This window comes from Triticum urartu, chromosome 4 (assembly GCF_003073215.2).
Source record: "Triticum urartu cultivar G1812 chromosome 4, Tu2.1, whole genome shotgun sequence".
NCBI classification, from domain to species: Eukaryota; Viridiplantae; Streptophyta; class Magnoliopsida; order Poales; family Poaceae; genus Triticum; species Triticum urartu.
In genome coordinates, this window is record NC_053025.1 from 252,744,944 (window position 1) to 252,769,989 (window position 25,046).

Below are 25,046 nucleotides of genomic sequence, written 5' to 3' on the forward strand. Positions count from 1 at the left end.
GCGGGGAGGAGGGCCGGAGATGGGCCTCGGCGGGCCGTGGCGGCGGCGGGCGCCGGTTGCCACGTGGCAGCGCGGGAGAGGGCGGCGGGATCCGGACGTTGTCCGGCTCCGTTCGGACACGTCCGGCGGCGGCGGAGATCTGTTTTCTAGGGTTTGGGAGAGGGGATCCGTGAATTTTTGGAGAGGGTGTATATATAGGCATAGGGGGAGCTAGGAGAGTCCAAATGAGGTGCGGTTTTCGGCCACGCGATCGTGATCGAACGATCTAGATGATGGAGCAGAGTTTGGTGGGTTTTGGGCCAAATTGAAGGGGTGTTGGGCTGCAACACACACGAGGCATTTTCGGTCCCTCGGCTAATCGTTGGAGTATCAAACGAAGTCCAAATGGTACAAACTTGACAGGCGGTCTACCAGTAGTAAACCAAGGCCGCTTGGCAAGTCTCGGTCCAATCCGGAAATGTTTAATCCCCACACACGAAAGAAAGCTAGAAATGGCCACCGGAGGAGAACGAAGCGCCGGAATGCAAAACGGACAACGGGGAAAATGCTCGAATGCATGAGACAAACACGTATGCAAATGCAATGCACAAGATGACATGATATGAGATGCATGACAACGACAACAACACAAGGAGACAAAACCCGAACCCGAGGAAATAAATATAACTTAACGCCGGAAACGGCAAGAGTTGGAGTACAAATTGGGAAAGTTACATCCGGGGTGTTACAGTACTATTAAGTGGGGTCCAAGTGAACCAGTCAGAATGACTGAAGTGATGCTTAACCAAAATCCTATATCTTCGAGTGAAGACTATGAGAGCAAATCTTGTCCAGAGTTGGACAAGTCAGCTTTGCTTGTAGCCCAAGTAAAGTTGTGGTGTGTGTTTGAAATCTGACCGTTGGAACACATGTCAGTTCCTTAGTGACCCAGGGTCATTTCGGACAAATCAGGTTGGGTTGCCTAGTGGCTATAAATAGCTCACCCCCTACAACCATAAACGGTTGGCTGCTCAGAGTTAGAGTACGGCTTTTGTCGTTTGAGAGCAACCCACCTCGAAGCCTTTGAGAGAGAATTCCTTGCGAGGATAAAGCCCTAAACACCCAGAGCCAAAGAGTGTTAGGCATCACTTAAGTCTTCCTGTCTGTGTGATCTGAAGACTTATTACACTTGAGGACTGTGAATCCTCCAGCCGGTTAGGCGTCGCGTTCTGAGCATCCAAGAGTCATTGTGGATCGCTGGTGAACGAAGTCTGTGAAGGTTTGGAAGTCTACCTTGAAGACTTACCAGAGTGATTGGGCAAGGACTGGGTGTCCTTAGCTCAAGGGGAATAAGGTGAAGACGAGGTCTTCTGAGTTGAATCTCAGCCTCCCTAACCAGACGTACAGTTGTCACAGCAACTGGAACTGGTCCAACAAATCATTGTCTTCAACGAGTCACTGGTTTCATCCTTCCCTTCCCCTTACTTACTGTTGGTCCTTGTGAAGTCATTGTACGATTGCATCATCATTTGACTTCACTGAGTGATTACTTGTTCTGATTGGCTTCACAATATCTTCCTACCTGATCCTTACTGCCTGGCTGCTATTAGTCATTGTGCTTTCACTTCATTGAATACTTGACTATGGTTTGCCTAGTGTAGTCTACCTTCCGCTGCATGGTAATAGGTTTATTTCTATTGTTTGTCTTCGAAACTTACATGTTTTGAAGACTTTCATAAAAATCGCCTATTCACCCCCCTCTAGTCGATCACTAGCACTTTCAATTGGTATCAGAGCAAGGTACTCCCTTGTTCTGTGTGATTCGGTTTAACCACCTGGAGTTTTAGCTATGTCGACTGCAGGGATAATTAAAGTCTCCGCTGCGTGCCCCGTCTTCGATGGAACTGAATATACCTACTGGAAGAATAAGATGCGCATGCATCTTGAAGCCATTGATGTCGACCTATGGTATGTCGTCAAGAACGACGTTCCCAAGGCTGGAGAAGGTGTCACTGCTACTGATGTCAAGAAGTTCGTTCAACTAGACTCTACTACCAAGAATATCATCGGTGGTCATCTGACCAAAGGATAGTATGGCTGCGTGAGTGCTTTGGAAACATCTAAGCTAGTCTGGGACTGGCTCTCCAAGGTTAACGAAGGCGTCTCAACCCAGAGAGATCAGAGAATCAGTGTCCTTCGCAACCTCTTCAACCGCTTCAAGAGAAATGACAATGAGAATGTCCAGCTCATGTTTATCGACTCACTGACATCACAAATGAGCTTCAAGCCCTTGGCGCTACTGAGATCACCAAGCATGAAGTCATCAAGACACTCCTGAGATCACTTGACACTTCGTTTGACACCCTAGCCCTGATGATTCAAGAACGTCCTGATTTCAAGACACTCGATCCGTCTGACATACTTGAGAGGCTCAACACACACGAGTTTCAGCTTTCTGAGAAAAGAGACATCTACGGTCCCAACTATGGGCGAACTCGTGCCTTGAAGGCAAAGGATGTCTCCTCATCTGAAGAAGAATCTGACAGCAGTTCTGATGATCCTGAAGACATTGGAAAGGAGCTTGCTATGCTTGTGAAGAAGTTCCAAAAATTCACCAAGAAGAAAGGCTTCAGAAAGTATTCACGATCAAGCTCAAGGAATGATGAAGCTTCTGCTCATGACTACAAGAAGAGAACATGTCACAAGTGCAAGAAACCTGGCCACTACATCTCTGAGTGTCCACAGTGGGACAATGAGAACAAGAAGAAGAAGAAGAGCAAGGAGTATGACTCTGACGACAAGAAGAAGAAGAAATACTCAAAGTCTTCTTCCAAGTCTTCATCACACAAGAAGAGCTCATCTGGCAAGGCACGTGCGTTTGTTGGCAAGGAAATGAATTCTGAGGAGGAGTCCGCTTCTGAGGAGGCGGAGGTGGAGTCTGAGGAGGAGTCCGATTCTGGCGTTGCGAGTCTGGCTACAACATACGTTGCCAAGTCCATCTTCAACACTGAAGACAATGACTTCATCACCGACACCGATGCAAATGACAAGGACTACTCCGCTTCCTCCTACTGCTTCATGGCACGCGGTGCCAAGGTAAACACACGCACTACTCACTATCAAACATCTAGTGACGATGACTCTGATTGTGGTTCCAAACCCAGCTACAAAACACTTGCTAAAATTGCAACTGAACAACAGAAAGCTATGGAACACATTCAAAAACTGTTAGACAAAAGCGATGATCTGTTAGACGCTGAAATGACTCGATCTCAGTCCTTAATTGAAGACATAAAAAATCTTCACGTTAAGTATGAGGAACTTGAAAGTCGTCATGAAACGCTCTCAACAACTCATGAAAGGCTTTCCTATGATTATCTTCAAAGGAAGCAAGATCTTGAGAAATTGAGAGCGGCTCATGAAGATCTGCAAAAGGAAAACGAGTCACTTCGCGCCGAACAGATCAGTTTAGCTCAGGAAGGATTTGAACCACCATGTCTTAAATGCATTGAGCGTGATAACGCTACTTCTGTTGCTGAATGTTCTACTGCTACTACTATTGCAATATCTTCAACTGTTGATGTGGTAACTAACCCCTCTGCTGAGGATACCACTGCTATCGCTGATGAGAATGCTAGGTTGAAGACACTGCTTGAAACAGGGATGTACAAAAGTCTCAAAGGGCATCAGACACTATGTGATGTCCTCAAAAGGCAGATCCTGAACCGAAACCCTAGGAAAGAGGGTGTTGGGTTCGAAAGGAAAATGAATGATGATGGGTCTTACTGGAAACCTGAGCAGTACCCCAAAACCACATGGGTTGCTGCAAAGGAATCTTCAGCGGATCCATCCACCCTATCTGGCTTCACTTGTGCTAATCCCATTGTTATTGATGAATCCTTTGATGCAAACTATAAACTATTTAAGAATCAGAATGGTGAAGTGTTTGCCAGGTATATTGGTACTAACTGCAGGAATGGACCGCCTATGAAGAAGATCTGGGTACCGAAAAGGTGTTTGGAGAATCTTCCTGTGAATGTCATTATGACACCACAGGTGAAGAAGACAAACCCCAGACCACAGGCTTCATACGGTCCAAAGGCTTCATACAGACAGAGGACTCACCTGAGTCGCACTAACGCAAATGTTTTGCAGGGAAGCCATACTCAGGCCTATGAATATGAGCGCGGTTCAACAAACCGCCATGTTCATAAGACCAAGAACTATTCTGCTTATTCTTATGAGTACTATTGTCCACCTGCAAGACTTTTTGCTAGGGCTCCAAAGCCAAAGTTCTCAGATGCTGCACTTAGACTCATTGCTTCGAAGCCACCCTTGAAGATGTGGGTGGCTAAGAAAGCTTAACTCTCTTTTGCAGGGAAAGGTCTGTAGCCGAAAACCAAAATCGTCTGACACTATTGCTGGGGACCTTAAACATCTTGTAGGGCGCAAGATCAAATGCCCAAATGGTCTTATTATGTACTTTGTTCCTGAATCGCTTGCTACTTGCCCTATCAGTCCTAATCTCGATCTAAGCTTTAATAATCCACTGGTTCGTCAAATGTTTTTGCTTCACAATTCTCTTCGTGAAGCCTATCCCCCTAACTGCACTGTAGGGTACGACACCAGCAGCTTCAGAATGGATTATTGATAGTGGGTGTACCAATCACATGACTGGCAAGCGAGGCCTTCTCATGGACTCAACCTTGCGTCCATCTGACAAAAGTCACATCACATTTGCTGACACTGGTAAAAGCAAGGTATTGGGTCTAGGTAGAGTTGCAATCTCAAAGGATCAACACATGGATAAAGTCATGCTTGTTGAATCCCTTGGTTTCAACTTAATATCTGTCTCAATGCTTTGTGATTTAAACATGATTGTGATGTTTGGAAAATATCGTTGCCTTGTACTAATGGAATCTGACAAGTCTCTAGTGTTTGAAGGGCCACAACTTACAGTATGTCTTCTAGCAAAAGCTTCTGAATGCTGGCTCTGGCATCGAAGGCTAGGGCATGCTGGCATGAGGAACCTCCACACCCTTGCAAGGAAGAAGCATGTCATAGGCATCGAGGGCGTCAAGTTCAAGAAGGATCACTTATGCGGTGCCTGTGAAGCAGGAAAGATGATGAGGGCCAAGCATCCCTCGAAGACAATCATGACAATGACTCAACCCTTCGAACTGCTCCCCATGGATCTTTTTGGTCCCACTCATTACTCAACTCTTACTACTACTGCTTGTCTCTATGGCTTTGTCATTGTTGATGATTATTCAAGATATACTTGGGTGCATATAATCCTCTACAAGACTGAAGTGCAGGATGTCTTCAGACGCTTCGCCAATCGAGCAATGAACAACTATGGCGCCAAGATAAAGCACATCAGAAGTGACAATGGCACTGAATTTAAGAACACTGGCCTAGATACATATCTTGATAGCTTAGGCATCACACATGAATTCTCAGCTCCGTACACGCCACAGCAGAATGGGGTCGTCGAACGCAAGAACAGAACACTTATTCAGATGGCCCGATGATGCTTGATGAATACAAGACTCCAAGAAAATTCTGGCCGGAAGCCATTGATACTGCATGCCATATCATCAACCGTGTTTATCTTCACAAGCTTCTGAACAAGACATCCTATGAGCTCCTTACTGGCAAGAAGCCAAATATCAGTTACTTCAGAGTATTTGGCGCCAGGTGCTGGATCAAGGATCCACATCACACCTCAAAATTTGCACCAAAAGCACATGACGGTTTTATGCTTGGATATGGAAAGGATTCGCACTCCTACAGAGTCTTCAACCTTTTTCACTATAAAGTGGTTAAAACAGTGGAAGTGCGTTTGATGTGACGAACGGCTCACAAAGAGAGCACCTGCCAAATGAGCTAGATGAAGTTCCATCCAGTGAATCAATCAAACTTATGGGAACTGGAGAAATCATACCGTCTGAAGCTCAGCCTGAAGAGGAACTTATCATCTCCGCACCTGATCAACCTGAAGACAATGCCCAGCCTGAAGACAATCCCTCTAACGATGACAATGATCAGCAAGAGCAAAATCTTCGTCCTGTACATCCTCGTGTTGCAAATGAAGTACAGATTGAGAGAATAATTGATAGCATCAATGCACCAGGTCCACTCACTCGTTCAAGGGCAACACAACTAGCAAATTTCTGTGGGCACTTCGCATTCGTCTCAATATCTGAACCCAAGAAAGTTGAAGAAGCCTTCATGGAACCTGAATGGATTCAAGCTATGCAAGAAGAGCTTCAACAGTTTGAGCTAAATAATGTATGGGAACTGGTTAAGCGTCCTAATCCTCGCAAGCACAATATAATAGGCACCAAATGGATATATCGCAACAAGCAAGATGAGCATGGTCAAGTTGTTAGAAACAAAGCTCGTCTCATTGCTCAAGGGTACACTCAAGTTGAGGGGATTGACTTTGATGAAACATTTGCTCCTGTGGCTAGACTTGAAGCCATACACATACTGCTGGCCTATGAAAATCATCATAACATTCTTCTGTATCAAATGGATGTGAAGAGCGCCTTTCTCAATGGCAAGATTGAAGAAGAAGTGTATGTTGCACAACCGCCTGGCTTTGAAGATCCAAAACATCCTGACATGGTGTACAAGCTCAACAAGGCAGTGTACGGCCTCAAACAAGCCCCTCAGGCATCGTATGACACACTCAAATACTTCCTGAAGAGCAAAGGCTTCAAACCTGGTTCCCTCGATCCCACTCTCTTCACGAAGACATATGATGGTGAACTGTTTGTGTGCCAAATATATGTGGATGACATTATCTTCGGCTGCACCAATCAGAAATACAGTGAAGAGTTTGGATATATGATGCAAGAGCAATATCAGATGTCCATGATGGGTGAGCTGAAGTTCTTCCTTGGTCTTCAAATACGTCAGCAACGCAACGGCATCTTCATATCTCAAGAGAAGTACCTCAAAGATTGCCTGAAGAAATTTGGTATGCAAGACTTCAAAGGCTTCACGACTCCAATGCCAGCCAAACATCATCTGGGTCCTGACGACAATGGTAAAGAGTTTGATCAAAAGGTATACCACTCCATGATTGGTTCTTTACTTTATCTATGTGCATCTAGGCCAGATATTATGCTTAGTGTTTGCATGTGTGCTCGATTCCAAGCGGCACCAAAGGAATCGCATCACTTAGCTGTGAAGCGAATTCTTCGATATTTGGCTTACACCCCAACACTAGGATTATGGTATCCAAAGGGCTCAGAGTTTGATCTGGTTGGATTCTCGGATGCTGATTATGCTGGCTACAAGGTGGATCGCAAGTCTACATCAGGCACATGTCATTTTCTGGGCCGATCACTTGTATGTTGGTCTTCAAAGAAGCAGAACTATGTATCTCTCTCCATTGCTGAATCTGAATACATTGCTGCTGGATCTTGCTGCGCTCAGCTTCTGTGGATGAAGCAAACACTCAAAGACTATGGCATTCATCTGAAGCAAGTGCCACTCTACTGCGACAATGAAAGCGCCATCAAGATCGCCAACAACCCAGTTCAGCACTCAAAGACAAAGCACATTGAAATTCGTCATCACTTTCTCAGAGATCATATTGTGAAGGAAGATGTTGATATCATACACGTCAACACTGAAGAGCAATTGGCAGATATCTTCACCAAGCCCTTGGATGAGAAGAGATTTTGCAAGTTACGGTGTGAGCTAAATATCTTGGAATCCTCAAATGTCCTGTGATCAGGCACACATCCTAACACTTATGCATATCGATGACTTAGATGTGCAACGCACAAAGTAAAGTATATCTTCAATCAATGAAGACATACGTTCTAAGTGTGAATACATTAATGTGTAATTTGACTTCGGAGCGCCATGATAATTGTGCGCCGTGTCTGGGTCTAATACTTCCTATACGGTGGGTAACGCCACCACCAAATTCTTCTGTTTGAAGTGTTTTACCCATGGCGTTACATTTGCTATGTCTTCACATTTTGTTTGTCTTCATTCCCAACTTGTCTTCATGATTATCTTCACTATGTTGGTTTGATTATCTTTCTCACATATATATATACATATACTAGTGTTCTGTCCTCTACAACATTCACTTATAGCTATGTCTTCTTGTTGAATCTTTTGAACTAAGTGAATGTGATCGGACCCTAACCTCTCTATGCTTTCTATCTCAAACTCTATCTCTCCAAATCATATGCATTCTCTTGAAACTGTCGAATGTCTTCTCTGCGTCCTTGTCAGCAGAAGATACAGAGACAAACATTAAGTCCGCTTTCAATGCTAATTCCTTCACTAGAAACCCGGAGAAGTGGGAACGACCACCCGACAATCCAGGCGTGCGTGGGAACGTGGAACAACCTCCGATATGTTGCATGATGGCCACGTGTCCTTCAGATGTGAATCGCCAGGGGCACCTGTGTAATAACCATGTGCCATCCCTGTCCTTATAAATACATGCCTCACCACAGTCATTATCCTTTCTTCCACTCTCGCACAAACCCTAGCACCACAGCTAGCGCTCAACGACGCCGACGACGAAGCGCTTAGTTGCCGCGACCTCTCCGACGCCGTCTTCACGCCGGCCGCGGACATCGTCTTCTCCGCTGTCGCCGTAGGTGTCCTCCGTCGCCAAGTTAGGGCACGGACGATCGAACTACTCGGCCTCCTCTTCCACTCCGTCTAGCAGTTCTTCGTGTGGTAAATAAAACTTCCTTTTTACGGCCCCTTTGATCCTATAGATTCGTCACTTTCTACCACAATCAGTTTCTGTTCACACAAGTTGGATCTATTTCATACTGCATCTCATAATATGCCTAGTATGTTCACTTATGCTTCACAAAGTAGTTATATTCCTCACTTGTACTGATCCGTGGATTCGTACAAATCTGGAACCAACTCCTTATCTATGAGTGAATGTCTTCGCACGATGAGGTGAATGTCTTCTAAACTGATTTATCTTCAAAATCTTCTGAGAATGCATATGACCTCTTCCCCTTCCCTCGCACCTTAATGCTGTCACAGGTACATGTCCGTGGGAGAATCCCTTAGTTCTCATAGTCTGCATTAATTTGCAGAATTCTTACAGCATCATATAAATTCACTCGAAGCCAGTTCCTGTTTGTCCAGCAAGCGAAAACCTTTGAAGCCTTTGGACGTGTTGAAGCCATTCAGTTTAAAGTTCATGGCTGCAGAGAAATCAGTAAGGAAGGGTGGCAGAAAGCATCGAGGTGAAACATCAAGAGATCTTCCCGATGACCTCTCAGAGCTGTACAAGACAGATCCAGAAGAGGATTACAATCAGCGCAAGACCCGAATCCAATGGATTCGAAGATATTGGGCAGAACAATGGTTCAAGTACCAGTTTGTGACCAAGGAATATGCTGAGAAGAATGCCATCAAGCAACCATGGGGAGACATCCTATACAGAAATCTTCAACCCAGGTCCAGAGATGAAGCCATTGAACAAGGCTTCTATCCCTGCATGGTCCGTGGACCACAGCCTGCGGATGCTGACCCATCGTCATTGCTATGGTGTCGTGACGACAATCTATTCAAGCGCAACTTCCAGTTTGCCCAGAATTCGGTGAAGCAGAACAAGAAGTCATTGGGACTAGACTTCAACCCTGGTCCCTCTGCTCCCCGTGCCGATGGCACCCGCAAAGCTGAACCCAATCTTGTTGGGCCCTTCTACAACCTGGAAGGTCTCATCACTCATATCATGGTTCAAGGGACAGCCGTGGATGAGCCTGCAGATGACGCTGAATCTGATGAAGCGCCTGCACCGCCGAAGCCAAAGAAACTGAAGCAGCCTAAAGCTTCAAAGCCTGCCTCAGCACCAAAAATCTCACGAGCGAAGCCACTGGCTACTGCACCTCCTGAAGATAGTGTGCAGTCTGAAGATTTGTCATGCATCTCCAAGCCCTCGAAAGTCAAGATGCCTTTGCAACACACCAGCCAAGAACTGACTGCTACTGCTATTCTGCGCAACGACGCTATTGATCTGTCCAGCGATGAAGATCTTGCAGATCACGCTCTTGAGCAACTGATCAAGAGCAAAGAAGAAGCAGAAATCTTCAATGATTTGCCTCTCTTTAACGTGGCAATCATCCACAACTTCATTGATGAGTGGTTTGACATGCCCAACCTCAGCTTCGAAGATCTGCAACTTCCAATTGGCCTCAGTGTCGCCTTCCATGGCGCCATTGCTTCAGAGCTAGCTATAGCTCAGCGCATCGTTGAACTGAAGCAAAAGATCGACTTTGAGAAAGCTCAGTTCAAGAAGCACATGGCCAAGCTCAGCATGCAAGAGGTCAAAAAATTTAAGATCATGCTGCACGAGCTCAAAGAAGCCTTTCTCAAGAAGCGTGAAGAAGCTCAAGGTTCTCGTGAGCGCATGAAGAGCCTGGCTGACAAGTGTATGCAGGCCTACAATGAGGCTCAGAAGCGCAAGGCCCTTGGTCGTCCTGGCATAGATCCCAGGATGGCTGCCAAGAAGAAGAAGAAGCCAGCTGTGGCCGAACCCGAAGCACCAAGGTAGGAAGCACATCCCATTGTCTTCCCAGCCAGTATGACTGGCTCGAAGCCAAAGGTCAGGTCAACCGCTTCAGAACTAAAGAAGACGAGGACTGCTGAGACTGAAGCGAGAAAGAGGAAACATCCTGAAGCCTCTGCTGCTGCTCCCTCCAAGAAGAAACGCAAGACCAAGAAGGATCGGGCTGCTCCCACAGAGCCCTTAGTTGTTGAACCTATCTTCATGGTTCGCCCTGCCGCTGAACATCAAGAGCACCAACTGACTGTCCATGAGCCTGCTTCCATAGAGGCTCATGAAGCTGAAGACATTTCAGCAGCTGATCTCACTACTGCTGAAGCCATTGGTCACCATGACAATGTTGAAGATGATGTAGTTCTTCCTCTGATCGAGCACAAACATGTATCATCGCCTGTGCTTACACACAGCGAACTCATTAGCATTGGTCGTCCTCTGACGCCAATTGCTCAGGATGCATCATGGGCTGATCACCCACAACAACAAGTCACACCACCCCGGCAAGAAGAAGAAGATGACTTTGAGGCCCAGCCAACTCCGTCTCCAGAGGCGTCGCCAGCGTTACGCAGGCTTCGCAAAGGACCAAGGTCTCAAGTCCCTCTTTCGAGCGTTCCAGAAGGAGAAGTGCCCCACCAATCTGTTGCACGTCAAGTGTTTCCAGATGCCACTCCTACTGTGAATGTCTCCGAGTCTGAGGCTAAAGCTGCTGAAGACATTCCGGCTGCATCAGCCGACGACACTCAAGAAGAAGAACGTGTCCCTACTCCCCCCATTACTGAAGAAGCTGTTCTCGAGGAGAACGTGTCTGTGCCCGACCCTCCAGCTCATCAAGTGGAGGTTGAAAATCTTGAGGCTGCCACCACCAACACAAATGAAGCCAATGACGTAGTCATGGCTGAAGCAAATGTGGAGCCTGCACAAATGCCAGAAGTCAATGAAGCCAATGATGCAACAGCTCCTGAAGCCTTTGTTGTGCAGCCCAACGCCTCTGCCACTGCTCATGTTCCTGCACCTGTTGCTGGTCCTCAGTTTGATTATCATGTTGAGCACAGGCCTCAGGTACAGAAGCCAATGCCAAGGTTGCCCAGGTTTCCAGGTCCTGCATCAGCACCCGGATCCTTTAATGTCAACGGCTTCAAAGCAGACAACACCTTCTTCAATAGCGCCAAGAACCCCTACTCAAGGGAAAGAATATCTTCTGATCGGTTCTGAAGCTATCCGCAGCGAAGTTATTACTCATGCATTCTGTACAATCAAGGTCGCATTTTCCCTCATATGTGTCTTGATACTGAAGCCATAACTGGTCTGCCATGCTTGGAAGAAGCTCTGGATTGCTTCAAAGAGTCTGGACTGTTGCCTTTCGTCACCGACCAAGAGCACTGGAACGAAGAGTTGTTGCTCCAATTCTATGCCACTCTTCACATTCGTGGCTACAACAGAGATTCGAAGACTTGGGTCCTTGAGTGGATGACTGGCAATGTTCATCACAAAGCCAAAGCCTTTGACATCATTGAGCTCACTGGTCTGCCCACTCCTGGAGATCTATATGAACCTGGTTGTCAGCTTCACAGTGCAGCTATGGAGAGCATCTTTCAGAAATCTGAACCAAACATGAGTCAGATGCTTAGCATGATGAAGCCTTTGCCTCCAGATGCTGCATATCCTAAGGAGTTCTTTGTTGAAGACCTTGAGTATCTGCCACGCACTATCTATCATATTATAAGGCAAACTCTCTGGCCCATCAAAGGACATTCTCCACATGCAAAGCTGGAAGGTGCAATGAAGACTTTGGTCTTTTATATTCTTCACGACAAATGCTTCAATGCACAAGACTTCTTCATCCGCCAACTTGCTGCATCAGGATCTGGTCTTTTTGGCTTGAAGTTTTACGCTCCATGGATAATGCGGCTAATCAAACTACACTCAGCTGTCTCATATCAGCCCTCTGCTCGCAATCATCGGATCTTTCTGCCTGACGTTGATATGTCCGTTGAAGCCATCTATCCAGAGCCTGCCAAGGAGCCTCTTAGTCTTCAGAATGTTGAGCATCAAAGTTTCTCTCAAAACATTGAAGGAGTTGAAGCAGTCACTCGTGTTTATCCTCTGGCTGGTACTACACGTGCACCTCATCGTGCCCTCACTGAAGCCACTGAAAGCACTATTGCCCAACGGCCCAAGAAGCGATCTCGTGTTCTCAGTGACCGAGAGCTTCTGGTTGCCCTTCATCAGAAACAGGATAGGCATCATGACTGGCTGAAGCGCCAAATGCAAAGCCTCTTGGTGGATGTCAACCGCATTCGCAATCTTACCACCAAGAATGCCTTTGTTTCCCATGAAACCTGTCGGCGTACATGGAAAGGGCTGACGCTTATGTGCTCTGAAGATGATCTTCAAGAGGATGGCTTCTCTGAATGTTTCAAGTTTGACTCTACACCTCCGAGAAGGACTGTGCTGCGACGAACTCCATCTCTTGAAGACTCTGAGTTCTCTTCCTCCACGGCAACTGTGAATGCCAGAGTGATCGAGGACGAAGACAATGCTACTTCACCGCCCCTACTTCTGCACGCATCGACACTGCCCCAAGTTCGTCTGCACCACCGAACAACACCGACGACCTTGCTACTTCACCTACTCCTCATGGAAACGAGTAGATGCTCTATGTCTTCAAACCTTTTTGGTCCTTATTGACAAAAGGGGAGAAGCATATGAGTTGGATAGTCTTCAAGCGGGTCCATATGGGCGGTTGCTTTTTGTTTTGCCTAGTGTTTACAACTCTCGCTTTGATACATTTGGTTCTTTGAGTTGTAACACTTACACTCGATGGCCGTCTGCTACTTATTTGCTATTCTGTGATGCGATGATAAATTCCGCATGTGCGACGATAAATTCCGCACTTAGATCATTTTGCAGACGTCCATTTTTCATTATGCATGTCACTATCTTCACATACTTTTCATGCATGATGAATTGTCATCATAAGTTGAAGAAGATCTCCACAAGTACAACCTGCCATGTGCATTTGCATTCCAAAAGCAAATTACTTATATGCACATCTTTAGGGGGAGCCCTTGCAACTTATGAAGACAATTCCCTATCCTTTACAATTTCACATATTATATTCCCCGTTGAAAACTTCAACTAGTTTGACATCAATCACCAAAAAGGGGGAGATTGTAAGTGCATCTAGTGCCACCCCTAGTTGGTTTTGGAGTATTGACGACAAACCTAGTTGAGGGACTAATGTGTTTGTGAGAATTGCAAGATAACACAGGTAGAAGTCCCTCACTGATTCGGTTTTCCTACCAGAGATGACCCCTAAAAATGTATGAAGACATTGAAGTCAAAGGTGGTATGTGCAGACATTCACATTGAAGACTATGACGAGAGAAGACATTGCGTGAAGACTATGGAGCACGAAGACTTAGCAGTTTCGTCATTTTGTGTTTTTCTTTGTTGAGTCATAGGAACCACCGTACTGTTAAGTGGGGTCCAAGTGAACCAGTCAGAATGAATGAAGTGATGCTTAACCAAAATCCTATATCTTCGAGTGAAGACTATGAGAGCAAATCTTGTCCAGAGTTGGACAAGTCAGCTTTGCTTGTAGCCCAAGTAAAGTTGTCGTGTGTGTTTGAAATCTGACCGTTGGAACACGTGTCAGTTCCTTAGTGACCCAGGGTCATTTCGGACAAATCAGGTCGGGTTGCCTAGTGGTTATAAATAGTCCACCCCTACAACCATAAACGGTTGGCTACTTAGAGTTAGAGTACAGCTTTTTTCGTTTGAGAGCAACCCACCTCGAAGCCTTTGAGAGAGAATTCCTTGCGAGGATAAAGCCCTAAACACCCAGAGCCAAAGAGTGTTAGGCATCACTTAAGTCTTCCTGTCTGTGTGATCTGAAGACTTATTACACTTGAGGACTGTGAATCCTCCAACCGGTTAGGCGTCGCGTTCTGAGCATCCAAGAGTCATTGTGGATCGCCGGTGAATGAAGTCTGTGAAGGTTTGGAAGTCTACCTTGAAGACTTACCAGAGTGATTGGGCAAGGACTGGGTGTCCTTAGCTCAAGGGGAATAAGGTGAAGACGAGGTCTTCTGAGTTGAATCTCAGCCTCCCTAACCAGACGTACAGTTGTCACAGCAACTGGAACTGGTCCAACAAATCATTGTCTTCAACAAGTCACTGATTTCATCCTTCCCTTCCCTTTACTTACTGTTGGTCCTTGTGAAGTCATTGTACGATTGCATCACCATTTGACTTCACTGAGTGATTACTTGTTCTGATTGGCTTCACAATATCTTCCTACCTGATCCTTACTGCCTAGCTGCTATTAGTCATTGTGCTTTCACTTCATTGAATACTTGACTATGGTTTGCCTAGTGTAGTCTACCTTCCGCTGCATGGTAATAGGTTTATTTCTATCGTTTGTCTTCGAAACTTACATGTTTTGAAGACTTTCATAAAAATCGCCTATTCACCCCCTCCTCTAGTCGATCACTAGCACTTTCAAGACCCCTCAAGGATCAAACCCACAAAAATGACCTTTAAAGGCGTCATTCCAGGTGTAGAGGCCCGTTGCACAGGCTCAATTACACTGGAAGTGGTCTTCGGATCCCCGGATAACTTCCGAAGCGAAGAGTTAATCTTCGATATAGTCCCGTTCCGCAGTGGTTATCACGCGCTGCTCGGGTGAACCGCATTTGCTAGATTCAATGCGGTACCACAGTATGCATACCTCAAGCTCAAGATGCCAGGACCTCGCGGAGTTATTACAGTCAATGGAAACACAGAGCGCTCCCTCCGAACAGAGGAGCACACCGCAGCCCTCGCAGCAGAAGCGCAAAGCAGCCTCTCAAGGCAATCAACCAGTTCGGCGCTTCAAAGCCCGGACACCTTCAAGCGCGCTCGGAGCAATCGACAAATAGACCGCCTGGCGCGATCTAAGCTTGCGTAGCAATGCGGCGGCCACCTCAATCCCAGCCCAACGGTGAAACTCGTGTCGCGCGTACATAATTACGCATTAAAAATACCATGGGCACAGGTGGGAAGGGGGGCACAACTGCAACACGCCCCAAGACACGGCTTAAACCGCACTAGGGGCTTCCCGTTTGGTTATTTTTTTCTCTTTTTTTTCAGGACCTTAATCTCTGGAAACACTGTCCGGCAGCGCTATTGCCGAACACATGATGCAGCAACCAAGGAGGCAGACAGTTATGTCATACCACGGAATTCCCAGGTGGATTACAGTAACGAGCAAAATATTCAATTTAATATCATTCATCAGCTTGCCCTTGGAAGGGACATAGTCCTACTCTTTGCTTATCGCTCTGTCTGTATCACTCTGCCTTAACGCACTTTTTTGAATAAACAATGCATGACATTACGACTATTATTGCATTCTTGTCATATATATATATTATATATATGTGTGTGTGTGTGTGTGTGTTCACTAATGACACCTTGCAACCTTACACTTTGGTACGGCCAATACACCAGGGGCTTACGTACCCCACAATACGGTGTGAAAAGTCCGAACACTTTCACAAGTGCGGCACCCCGAAATTATAGCATTATATGCATCAGCTCTGAATCATGTCTTTGGTCAAATGTTGGGTTTGCCCGGCTCCTATGTTTTGGTACCTTACGTTCCGCTCTATCGGCTAAGGTAGCGCTAGGAGAACTACTGCGATTGTTCCCCGGTTCTGCTGGGTTCAGCACCTCAGTAGAGAAAGCTAAAACTGACTGTCATGATAAGGCGAGAGATTGGTCGCTGTTCGGCGAGGTTTTCGTGTCCCTAAAGACTTATGCCGCTTAGAGCGAGGGGCCGGCCCTGTTCGGCTTAAAGGCGTGTATCGCGCCCCCAATTCGGTCTTCCGAATACTAGGGGCTTCGCCGAAATTTAAAATTATAGAATTCTATGGCTAAGTGAGAGTGATAAAGCATTATTAGTCCGGTTGCCTTGTTTGCTGTGCTGAGCACCTCCCTCGAAGGACCCAAACATGGGAACAAGAGTGCTCAGGTTTATCCCAAACACCCTAGCACTCGTGGCATGGGGGCAGAAGCCGAGGACTAGCCATCTCTCAGATTGGATAAACAGCCAAATAGAAAGTAATATTTTAAATTCAAACAAGCGTTGCATAGCGCATATGAAATAAGTTTTCATAAACACAGGATAAAACGAGCAAGTCTCATTCAAATATTACATCTTTTGAACACTCGTCCGCAATGAGACGGGCACCCGGCAGAACACCCTCGTAGTACATCTCGGGGGTGGCGGTGCTCCTTGCTCTCCGTCAACCCCTCCTTGATCAGCTTCACGGCGTCTAGCTTGACCCACTGCAACTTCACACGGGCGAAAGCCCGGCGTGCACCCTCAATGCAGACAAGTCGCTTGACGACCTCCAGCCGTGGGCAGGCATCCACAAGCCGCCTCACCAGGCCGAAGAAGATGTTCGGAAGGGCGTCGCCAGGCCACACCCGGACTATAAAACTCTTCATGGCCCGATCAGTCGCCTTATGTAGCTCGACCATCTGCTTCAGCTGGTCGCTCATTGGCACCGGGTGTTCGGCCTCAGCATACTGAGACCAGAACAACTTCTCCGTTGAGCTTCCATCCTCGTCCTGGTAAAACTATGCGGCATCGGACACGCTGCGAGGCAAATCTGCGAATGCTCCTGGAGAGCTCCGGATTCGGGTAAGTAATCGGTAATTTACTTTTACATGCTTGCTTTGCATATAGAAAGCCTTACCAACCGCTATCTTCTTCATCGTGTCGATCTCTTGGAGGGCCTTTTGGGCTTCGGCCTTGGCACTTTTTGCACTCTCGAGGGCCGCGGCAAGCTCAAACTCCCGCGTCTTTGAGTCAAGCTCCAATGCCTCGTGCTTCGCCACGAGAGCCTGGAGCTCTTCCTGCACCTCGCCACCCGAGCCTCGTGCTTCTCTCGCTCGGTGCGCTCCTTGGCCGCTTTATCTTCGGCCTTGGTTAGCGCTACCTTCAGGGTCGCCACCTCGGTCGTGACCCCTGGCAAATATTCGATGATCCTGTCATTTTGCAATAGCGTCTTCTTTTATATATACAGACAGGGTATTACTTACCCTTGTTCTCCTCGAGCTGCCTCTTGGCAAGGCCGAGCTCTTTCCGGGACCCCTCGAGGGCCTGCTTCAGTACGGCGACCTCCGCAGTCAGTGTGGCGGACGCCAGCAGCAAAGCCTGCATATGCATATTGACACACTTATGTTAGACTCCTGCGATATTGTTTGATCCTCTATTCGGCCTTTCTTTGTGAACACCGAACAAAGCATCAGGGGCTACTGTCTATGCGGTAATATTCCTACTACATTTTAAAACACTTACCTCGAAGCCTGTTAGAAGGCTGGCAAAGGCTTCAGTCAATCCACTCTTTGCGGACTGAACCTTCTGGATCACCACACTCATGATAGTGCGGTGCTCCTCGTCGATGGAAGCACTGCGAAGCGCTTCCAGCAGATCGTCCGGCGCCTCTGGATGGACAGAGGTCACCGGCACAGGCGTCTTGCCCCTCTTAGAAGGAGGTCGCCTGCCTGAGCCTGGAACCGCTGGAGGTTCCGGCGCGGTGTTCGGCTGAGAGTCGAACTCTGAGCTCTCAGGGGCTCCGTCCCCTCGGCTCCCGGAGTCCGGAAGGTCGCCTTGAGGTGCCTCCGGGAATGTCTCCCCTCGACCCGGTGCCTCTTGAGACAACACCTCGGTGTCGTCGGCAGTATGAGGGGAGGTGACGGTCGGGACTGGATCGCTGTCCATGTCCGACGAGCCCAGGGAGCCATCCGATGATACCTCGATATTGGCTCGTGGCGGCCTGCATAATTATGTTCAGGGTTGGGAAAGCAGTGCAACAAAGGAATCCTATGAGTTACTCTGGTATCCGAATACTTACGATCTCCCTGGGGGCTTGGCCCTGGGCAACCACTCGTCTTCGCCCTCGTCGGCGGCGGTAGAACTGTCCGGAAGGAGAGTCCTTCCCTTCTTGGACCCTTCGCCCCCCCCCCCAGTTGGGGCGGCCTTCCTTTTCCTGTCTCCCCCAGTCGGTGGGGGAGCATCTTCTTCTTCTTCTTCTTCCTCGTCTTCGGGGGAAGAGTGTGCCGCAAAATCATCGGACGGTGAGTCCGACGACGCCTGACGTCGGGAACTCTTCCGGGTTCCCTTGGCCTTCTTGGTCTTCTCCGGCACCGTATAAGGGGCCAGAGTCAACATCTTCGCCAGAAGAGCGTCTGCGGGGCCTTCGGGCAAAGGAGCCGGACAGTCGATCTGTCCGGCCATCTTCTGCCAGTCCTGTCAAAGGTACGGGAGTTTAGATACCGCATAGTGTCAATCTATAAAAAATAAGTATCCTGTGAAAGGTAAAGCAGCTTACCGCACTGGCTTGGCGCTTTGCGCTGAATCCGCGATCCTCAGTAATAGGAGGGGGGACCTTGGCACTTTTGAACAGCACCCTCCAGGCATCTTCATGAGTCGTGTCGAAGAGCCTGTTCAGAGTTCGGTGCTTCGCCGGGTCGAACTCCCACAAGTTGAACTCCCATTGTTGGCATGGGAGGATCCAGGGTATGAGCATAACTTGGACTATGTTGACAAGCTTGAGCTTCTTGTTCACCATGTTTTGAATACATGTCTGTAGTCCGGTCAGCTCTCCTAAACTACCCCAGGATAGGCCCTTCTCTTTCCAGGAAGTGAGCCGCGTGGGGATGCCAGATCGGAACTCGGGGGCCACTGCCCATGCAGGGTCACGTGGCTCGGTGATGTAGAACCACCCCAATTGCCACCCCTTTATGGTTTCCACAAAGGAGCCCTCGAGCCATGTTACGTTGGGCATCTTGCCCACCATGGCGCCTCCGCACTCCGCCTGGCGCCCGCCCACAACCTTCGGCTTGACATTGAAGGTCTTCAACCATAAGCCGAAGTGGGGCTTGATGCGGAGGAAGGCCTTGCACACGACGATAAACGCTGAGATGTTGAGGACGAAGTTCGGGGCCAGATCGTGGAAATCTAGGCCGTAATAGAACATGAGCCCCCAGACAAATGGATGGAGAGGGAATCCCAGTCCGCGAAGGAAATGGGTGAGGAACACTACCCTCTCATGGGGCTTGGGGGTGGGGATGAGCTGCCCTTCATCTGTGAGCCGGTGCGCGATGTCGCCGGGCAGGTATCCGGCTCTCCTCAGTTTCTTGATGTCTCCCTCCGTGACGGAGGAGACCATCCACCTGCCTCCCGCTCTGGACATGATTAGAGAAGGTTGAGGTGGGAAGTACGGACTTGGGCGCTAGAGCTCGAGTGTGCGAAAACGGATGAGCGAAGGAGGAAGAAGGCGTGGATAGAAAGGTGAATCCCTATCCCTTTATATGGGCGGACGAAACTAAGCGTCCCCACTTGCCTGATAAAACTCGCTTATCCCCCAAGCGCCATAATTGATGGCGCGGTTGGGTTACCCACACCCGTATTGATGAGAATCCCATAATAAGGGGACACGATCTCTGCTTTGACAAGACGTGTCGAAAAACTGCCTCGCGTTATGTGCGGGGCTGGTTAAATGAAACGGTTCGAATAATCACCAGACCATGACATAACGTCATGCTGCCAAAATAAGTCAGCAAATTGAATTTGCAAAAATATTATTCTCTCTACGGTGGTATGTGGAACTTATTTTGCAGGGTCGGACACTATCCTCGTATTCAAATTCTTCTGTGATGTATTCGGAGAAGGAAACCGCCTTGCAATGCCAAAGACAATACTGCGCGCCGGACACATCGTCATTGAAGCCTGGTTCAGGGGCTATTGAGGGAGTCCTGGATTAGGGGGTCTCTGGACAACCGGACTATATCCTTTGGCCGGACTGTTAGACTATGAAGATACAAGATTGTAGACTTCGTCTCATGTCCGAATGGGAATCTACTTGGCGTGAAAGGCAAGCTAGGCAATACGGATATGGATATCTCCTCCTTTGTAACCGACCTTGTGTAACCCTAACCCTCTCCGGTGTCTATAAACCGAAGGGTTTTAGTCCGTAGGACAACAAACACAACATACAATCATACCATAGGCTATCTTCTAGGGTTTAGCCTCTCCGATCACGTGGTAGATCTACTCTTGTACTACCCATACCATCAATATTAATCAAGCAGGACATAGGGTTTTACCTCCATCAAGAGGGCCCGAACCTGGGTAAAACATTGTGTCCCCTGCCTCCTGTTACCACCCGGCCTAGACACACAGTTCGAGACCCCCTACCCGAGATCCGCCGGTTTTGACACCGACAAGGGGCCCATAAACCCTCACCATGTTAGGGATGCAAAATCATGGAACATAACACCCGTATGACAGAAACTATGACGGAAAGAGTGGAACAAAACACCAGGCATAAGGCCGAGCCTTCCAGCCTTTACCAAGTATATAGATGCATTAATTAAATAAGAGATATTGTGATATCCCATGATATCCATGTCCCAACATGAAACAACCTGCAACTGCACCTGCAACTAGCAACGCTATAAGAGGGGCTGAGCAAAGCGGTGGCATAGCCAAACAACGGTTTGCTAGGAAGGGAAAAAAGGTTAGAAGCTATCATGGCAATTGGAGGGTTTAAACTTTCAAGGGCCTTGCCCATGGTTTGCTAGGAAGGGAAAAAGGTTAGAGGCTATCATTACAATCGGAAAGAAGCAAACAACCATCACATAAACATTGCGTGATGCACAATCAAGTATGATGCATGTCCGGTTTAAATGTACATGGCATGGCAAAGTGCAACAAACAATACTACAAATTAAGTAGAGCTCAATATGCAACGAGTTGCATATCGATCAAACACCACACCCAAGTATTTAGTTCGCTTTCATTTAGGTACTCAACAATATTAAATATTGTTAAACATCGCAAGGGGTGAAGTATAATTAAACTACCTATCTAGGCAAGTTTTAATGAGACCGGAAACAACAAATAATAATTCCAGAAAATCCTCATATGTTATTTAGCAATTTTTAAATTCAAACAACAATTCTAAACATTTTAAATGTTGTTATCATGATGCAGATGACATATTCAAGTCTTATGCAATTTTATGAAAATGTTGTCATGAGCATGTTATAAAGCATTTGGTCACCATGGTGGAACGAAAGGGGTGCCACAGGAACGACGACAAAAATGGTGCTACGACAACATTTCGATGATCCGATAACTCATCGAGATGTCGGTGCAAAAGAAAGTGTGGCGAGCGTGAGTCATACAAGGATGGTGGGTCATCCCGGTTACCGGGTGTCCCACTGGTTGAAGGCATGGCCAACAAGGAACAACGTGCAAGCGACAATTCGAACATGGTGCAAGCACGGGCATCTCACACAACAGACATGCATTCGTTCTTGAAAGGTTACCTCGGCGGTTATACCTTTGAAGCGTGCATTCGAGACGGTTCGGATTCGATGGGACATAGTTGTTCACGGGTCAGCGTCAAAGTAGTCGTACACGGCGATGGTAGTGGAAGTAGTGGTACACGTTTCATAGCCGTTCACATTCTGTAGATGTTCGGGGCTGTCTGTAGGGTACTTGGTGAAATCCACGAGATCAGTAGTTGCACATGGTCTTTGCGTTGTACTCTGACTTGGTGATTCCAAAAGATTCATCGGTAGTGGAACTTGGCGGTCTCGACGGTCGTCGTGGTACTTGACGGCAGAAAACGGCAGAAAACACACGGCGTGGGTACACGAACTTGGCGTAGCCATGCGGTAGTCGAAATTGGGGGCATTCTTGGCCATCCTGATGGTCCGAACAAACTATTTGCACCCAAAGGCAGCAGGACGAGGTGCTAGGAGGAGGCCGATGGGGACGGCGGAAGAAGGTGGCAGACGTGAAGCAGAGGCGCGGCTGGACTGCAACGGCAGCAGGGCGGCGAAGGACGGAGTGGCCGGCGTCGGCCCTGGCGCGAAGCAAGGGAGGCAGGCCAGCTCGGAGCTGGGCTGGTTGGAGCGGTCGACTCCAGAAAAGCAGATCGAGGCCGATTCTTCCCGTGAAGCAGGGGATCGAGTGGGCCGCAGGTCAACACATAGGTGAGGGGACTTGTTGCTGGTCGTCGTCGTGTCCGCACGCAGAAGCAAGGGAAGCTGGCAATGAGGGCTTGGGGAGGTTTGACCGCGAAGTCACGCCGGCGACGACGAGATCTAGCAAGGACGCGGCTTATACGAGGCAGCGGCGCCGAGTAAACGAGGAGGCGGGCAAGGAGTAGAGGACGGTGAAGCAGGGGTGGTCTGCGGGTGTGCTTCGACGGCCTTGGTCGCCGGTTGGTGGCGAGGTGGAGGCAAGGTCGCGGGGAAAGGAGTCGCGCATGGGAAGGAGGTCGGGCACGGGCGCTGCCCTCTGCGTGCATTCGTGTGGGTGGTGGAGTGGGAGGACGAGGGAGAGATGGGGATCGGGCAGGAGGAGAGGAAGATGAGCGAGATGAGGGGCATCGAGCAGGAGGCGGCGACAGAGGGAGAGATCGAGATGAGGGGGGTCGGACCTAGGGTTGGATAGGCGGCTGGGCTTAGGAGGATATGGGCCGGCCTGGGCATAGGTTGCAGCTGGGCTGGGCTCTCTCTCGCTCTTTCTCCCTCAAATTTTCATTTGCAAAAAAGAAATAGAGAGAGAAAAAGATTTTGCGCATGGCGTTAATTTTCACGGGCTCATAAAAATGTGCTTGATCCAGGAAAAATAGAAATAGCATGATCGAAAGATATAAATTGAAATTCATTTGAATATATTTAAATGGTTTTGAATTGGGACTAGGTTTTTGAAGTGCCCGAAAATATTAAGACTTTAGGAGGAGCCTCAATAAAAGAGATAAGAATTGTTGGCAAAGTTTGAGAAAAGGAATTGAGATAGAAAATGCATGGAACTTAAACTGCAGGTGTGTTATGGTGTCCCAAAGTTAATGGAATATTTTGATATAGCCCCCAAATAATATTGGGAGACTTATATATGTTGTAAAGAGAAATCACCATGTGCATTCCCTCGATTTAAATGGACCAGAGATCCATGCGATTTATTTATGAGAAAATATTTAAGTTGGAATGATGACATGATGTAATGCAAACGATGCAATGATGAATGCAACAAACAAATAAGACACGTGGCGACAACTAAAAACATAGAAGGCGTTTGGAGCGTCGGTCTCGGGGCGTCACAACTCTCGACTACTTACAAGACCCGAGATCTAAGGATGGCACCGAGGAGAAACAGAAGAAGGAAGAGGTAAAACTAAGTTGCTTCTTTGACAAAGGAGTGAAACCAATGAACCTTGAGAGATTGAAAACTGGAAAGAAAGAACACAACAGAGTTGAACGAAATTGAAAGCACTCTGGTAGAAAAGAGAAACAAGGAACACCATGTGAACCTTGGAGGTTGCAAAGCTATGAATGACGAGCACAATGGACAAGAAGGAATTGAAACCACTCTGGTTGAAACCAGATAAAACAAGGAATAAGAATAAATTCGAACAACACTACGGTTGAAAAGAGATGCAAGACTTGATAAGATGAAAAGAAATTGAGTAGAAGACACAACACTCCTGAAAAAGCAAGGAAAAGAACATGATATTTACAAAATGAGATGGTGGGTCGAAGAGAGTAACATCGTAATGCCTCCGGAACAAATGTAAGAATGGAATGAAAAGAACGGAGAAGAAAACAACATGGTCTACCTGAAATGAATTTAAGAGAGCCTCTTTTAAAAGAAGGATTAAACGAAGTTGTCGAAGAATCAACAATCACATGATATACTCCTTGTCGGGTTATGAAAACATATCAAAACTAGAGGTGGAATTCTGCCACTAAAGAAAACAATTGATTGGTTGAGATCAACGAAGAGAAGCAAAACTTCTTCACCTAGATGAGAAGGAGAAAATTGGATCATTGATAAGCACCACAATAGCAACATTTCTTAGGGAAGGCTTTAAGTGAAATGTAACCCAAGATAAATCCAATGAAGAGATTGACGGATATAAAATACCTCATTCTTGACAATATGTGAATCATGAAACACGAAGGGAAATTATCAAGAATGACATAACACCACCTCAAGAGATAAGATAGAAAGAACTGCACTTCAGAATGCAAGATGGAGAATACTTGAGCTCCTCCAACAAGTATCTTGAACAACACTTCAAGAATGAATTAAATCCTTGATGAACCATCATGTAGAGTCTCCATGAAGAACTTCAGTAACAAAAGGACGATGAGAAGGAAGCGATGGATGACAAGAATGTGATTGAAGCCTTGCAGTGATTTAGATGGAGCTTCACGGCGAGTTAACTGAGAGAGCTTGGAACTCTGGAAACAAAAGATGAAGCATCTCGAACCGAGAATGTGATATGATGAACAACTCCTGAAAGAAAGATGAATCACTTGTAATCAAGAATTTACTCATCATGGACAATCTCCGGAAGAAAAGAATTGAATCACCTCGAGGAAATAAGAATTAGATTTATTGTATGCTTATCCGTCATCAAAT